The sequence below is a fragment of the Apium graveolens genome, chromosome 5 (assembly GCF_009905375.1).
Source record: "Apium graveolens cultivar Ventura chromosome 5, ASM990537v1, whole genome shotgun sequence".
NCBI classification, from domain to species: domain Eukaryota; kingdom Viridiplantae; phylum Streptophyta; class Magnoliopsida; order Apiales; family Apiaceae; genus Apium; species Apium graveolens.
Window position 1 is genome coordinate 139390200 of NC_133651.1, and position 5368 is coordinate 139395567.

The window sequence follows — 5368 nt, forward strand, 5'->3', positions numbered from 1 at the left end:
ACAACAGTATAACGGGTAGAAAACTTGTCTGAGCGACTGGGGGTGATAAAAGGCTCGGGACGAGTCTGGTAACCTATAAACAACAAGTAAGTAGGAATTAAACCAAATTCACTTGTAAATCTATACTCTAACTACCTTAGACTCTAACGCTCGTTTTGCGCTTACTGATTCTCTTAAGTCACTCGAGTACCCTCGGCTCCACCATTTTTTATAATTTAACCATTACAAGTTTTAAGGCGATTCCTTCGCGAGTGTCTTACCAACTGCCTAACACTCTTACCATAATTGTTTCATAAACTAATTAACCCTTTTTGGTCTTTAACCTATGTTTCAAAGTAAGGTGAGGGGAAAAGTTTCGTTCGCGAAACGCCGTTACTTAAAACGGTCATTTCTCCTAAACCGTACATCGGAATCAAACGAACTACATATCAAAACGAAGCTCGTAACATGAACTATCTAAACATGGAAATGGTCATAATCTAGCAGGAAGTTCTCGGGTCCAAATGTTATGAACAAAAGCAGTCTAAAGTAAATCGGACATTACGACGGCTATATTTACGCAATTACCAATGTTTAAACTACTCCAATTAACCACCAACCAACTCATAACCATCAATACAACAAAACTTCACCTAAACCATACCACATCAGTCCATAATCTCCAAGGTTTTCAACTCAAACAACCACAATCAAGACCTATGAACTATAATCAAGCTTCAATTACCAAAACATTTCCAAATCAAACTAAACTACTAATAATCACAATCCATGCTTCTCATTTCACAAAACCAACCATTAAACTTACTAACAAATAAAGTAAAGGCTAGGGTTTGAAGTTTATACCTTCCTTGGGAGGTGTTAAGTTGTTAGGAAGCCTTAGGGAGCCTCCTACAAGCTTGATCTTTCCAAAGAAATCAAGAACACAAAGTTAGGCTTTGAAGTTTCTAAAAGTACGATTTAAAGAACTGTAAAAATGAGGGTCTTACCATGATTATTTGGACGAGACTTGTGAACAAGAGTTTTAGGTCATCTCAATACCTTTCCAATGAGCTATAGAACACAATATTTGAGTGAGAAATGAAGGAGATACAGCAGTTTTAGTGTGCTGGTTCTGTTTTGGCCGAGAGCATGAAGAACAAAGCCTTGGTTTCTTTTTGATTTTGATGAAAAATGATTTGCTTGGCTTGGTTGGTTTGATTTTTGTGTTTGTTTTAGTAAATTACCTAGTTGCCCTTGATTTTGTGTGGTTAAAAAGCCACCACATCTCCTTCCTTCCCATGTCATGCTTGTGTCATCCTCATGATGTCATCCTCCCCTCCTTGTCCTCTTCTCATTGGTTGGGTGACATCATCCTCTCTAATCCCTTTGATTAACTTTCTAATTGTTTGCCTAATGACCGCTGATCTGTTATACTGTTCGCATAACTTTCGTTTTCATTTATCGTTTGAGGGATCATACCCGGGATCTTATTACTTAGGTTCCCTTAACCTTTCTCAATACATTATATTCCTTTTTATGATCCTCTATTGTAATCCTTTAATTTAAATCCTTTTATCCTGTTACCTTATACTCAATTTTTTCCGTATCTATTGGATTTCCGGGAAAAATCAAAGTGTTCGGACTTGGATTCTGACGATCTTTACATACACTTATATCCCATATAAAGTACTAATAAAATCTCAGAATATCCATATCAGAACCCCTATATAGTGTGGCATGAAAAGTTTTCTCATTCAGCAAAAACACTATTCATAAGAGTTTCAAAATTTCCCAAAAATTGGGGTTATTACATTTCTCATCCCCTTCTCTCATTTGAAGAAGAAATTCAGGGAAACGATCACCCAGGCGTGGGTCCTTGAAGACTTTCCCAGCCCTCTTCATCCTCGTGGTTTCCAAGTCCTTGGGCTTGGTCGCCTCTACGATCTTTTCAGCCACTACATGAAAAGATAAAAATTAGTTGAAACCAGAAAAGAACAAAGATAAAAATGCAAAAAGAGATAAAGAGATAAAGGTTGGAAATTACTTTTCATAGAGATGGGAGAAAGCTCGCGCTCCACCAAAACCGTCTCCTTGATGAGGTCCCAGGAGTGGGATGTCCCGTTATCCTGGGTAAAGAGATTAAAAGTTATTGTCTCTTCTTCAGACACCACAATGTCATTGGGGCTTCCATATACCACTTGCCCGAAGGACGAATGGAAGAGTGTGCCCCAGTCTCCACCTTCCCAAACCAAATACAAAAACTCCTTTTTCCATCCCACATTATTATCAGGGATGGACTTCCCATTGACTATTTGGGGGATTGTGGGGCGTTGATTCAAACTATCCCATCCTGGGTTCTTATCAGGGCTATTCTTAAATTGGAAGATCTTTCGGAACACAGCGATTGTCGGGTCCACATTGTGGTTAGCAATTGTGACAAGAAGCAAAGTATCAACCTCCATGCATTCGGAGGGAGTTGGTAAGGGTTGATCCCGACATCTGCTAAGAGAAGAGGAATAAAAGAGTGAAAGAGGAACCTGATTCCAGCCCTGAGTGTGTCCCTCTAGACACATAAAGCATCTTTTTTCCAGTGGCAAGCCCTGTCTGCGGCGCCTGCAAAAACCGACTTGTAGGGCTTTTGGATCTTGAAAATGTTGGTTAGCTTCTCCAACTCCTTCGCATCTTGTAACGTACTGATATGATCAAATGCGTCCAAGTGAACATCAGAAGGGTACTCGTCCCCACGGGGGTTGATCATATCGATCAAGGAGGAATACCTCGATCGAATAGGAAACTCGCTTGACTTCTTGGCCACATTCATTTTGGCCAAGCCGGTTATTCTCTTATCTGCCATCTGAAAAGTACATAAGAAGCAGATTCAGGTATAAATCTAATATGAAGTGTAGAAAATGAAAATATGCAGAAAATTTAAGCAAGACACAAAATTAAAATACAAGTTTGCGAAAAACAAAAAATACAAGAAATAATACCTGGGAGTTTGAAGAACCGGAAGAAAAGCGGATAAAGGTTTTGAAAATTCTGAGAAAGACCTAGGGTTTTTTAGAGGGAGAAGAAGAGAACTCAAGGAGCAAGAAATGAGAAGTGAGGTGAAATCACTCACCTCACTTACTTATATAGGCAACATGGAGAAGGTGAATGGGAAAAAATGTCCATAAACACAGAAGCCAAAGGAAAAGCCCAAGATCTGGAACATACCAGAATACTCTTGGGCATTCTGAAGAAATCTAAAGAGAATATATATATATATATATATATATATATGACTCTATATATATATCAAAATAGAATTTGGAAAATGCCCAATTCACAGGCCCAAATCCAAATAGAATTTGGAAAAGGCCCAATTCAAGGCCTAAATCCAAATACGATTTGGAAAAGTAAAAGGCCTAATTTAAGGCCCAAATCCAAATGGGATTTGGAAAAAATTGAAGCCCAAATGACTAGGATCCAGGTCGAATTCCTGGTCGTGGATCCTGATCGTTTACGTTCCAACAGGAGCCAAGAAATGGCCAAAATTTCGACCAGAATCCCAGGTCGTTAATTCGACTAGGATCAAGGTCGAATTCCTGGTCGTGAATTCTAGTCGTTTGTGTTCGAACAAGAGCCAAGAGATGGCCAAAAATTCGACCAGAATCCAGGTCGTTAATTCGACTAGAATCCAGGTCGAATTCCTGGTCGTAAATCGTGCTCGTTTATATTCGAACAGGAGCCAAGAAATGGCAAACATTCGACCAGAATCCAGGTCGTTAATTCGACTAGGATTCAGGTCGAATTCCTGGTCGTGGATCTAGGATTCAGGTCGAATTCCTGGTCGTGGATCCTGCTCGTTTGAATTCGAACAGGAGTCAACAGATGACCAAAAATTCGACCAGTATCCAGGTCGTGAATTCGAGTAGGATCCAGGTCAAATTCCTGGTCGTGAATCCTGGTCGTTTATATTCGACCAGACTCCAGTAGCTGGCTAAAAATTTGACCAGAATGCAGGTCGTTTTAACGACTTGGACCATGGTCTTTAAAAAGCTGAAAATTGAAAATTCCAAGAAATTGTAAATTAAGGATAAATTCTGAAAATTAAGAATGAATCGTGGAAATTAAGAATAAATTCTGAAAAATAAGGGAAAAATCCTGAAAAACAGAGAAATATGCCAGAAATTTAGGAAAAATTCCTGAAATTAGAGAAAAATCCTAGAAATTAAGGGAAAATTCCTAGCAATTAACGAAAAATGCCAGACAATTCCTAAATAATAGGAATAAGGTAAGAAAAGTAATAGGGAGGTTTGAAAACAAACCTGAAGCCAAGTACAAGGCAAATCATTGTAAATGTGTCGGTCGCTCCACACTTTGCGAAAAAACGATACCCAGTAAGGGAATAAATAAACTTAACTTTTGCGAAATCTTTTACGATCTCCCAGAAGTTGGGGGAAAAAATGATAGGGGATAAAAGAAACCATGATTACATCATTAATATTGCATTAATTACACCTAGGACTGCAAGGCCTATTAAAGAAGGCTATATGTATGACATACAAACCAAGAAGGTTAACACATTGATTAGGCCCAAGAAGATTAACACATTGATCAGGCCTGATGAAACAAAGAAAGACCAATAACCCTGAATATTAATTAATTTCGTAATTAATTAATAGGGGATAAATCAACTGACCAGTAAAGTCCAAATAAGGACATAATTTATTGGAGAATGGCCTCCAAGAAATCTCGTAGGATAAGGAATCTGTTTCCTACTTCCTAGGACTCCAAAGTCCATTCTAATTCTGAGACTTGTCCACCAAGTCTCCTGACTCTAGTCCAATTCAAGGAATCCTAATAATAAATACAACAATTAATACACCCTAGTTTTCTATCCATAACATGATCCTTGTAGCTTTTTGAGGTTATTATATTATTTAATCATGCATAGTTTATTATATAAAAGGTGTTGTGGGTCCTCAATTTTTAGCCCGGGTTTAAGTGCGTCACAAGTTGGTATCAAAGCCACAAGATTTGGCCCCTGAAATAAGTTAGGTTAAAAATGTTATAGAGTTGAGTTAAGATTATCAAAAATAGTCTTGAGGGTTAATTTTTTTACAAAGATTAGAATTACTCTAGTTTTAAGATAACCCATATCGATCAGTTTTACGTCTTTACGTGCTATGTCTTATATTAGGCTTCTGACAACGGCTATAGTACCGATTCGGACAAAACCCTTACATCCCCGAACACTTTTCCTAACCATTCACCTTTAGTGTCTGATCATAAACGTGATTTTAATTTTGATTCACGTGATGTTATTGTGCGTAAACTCGCTCAGTCAACTATCGAGGCTTCCGTAATGTCGATTGTATATGCTTTGGAGACTGGCTATGCCCAT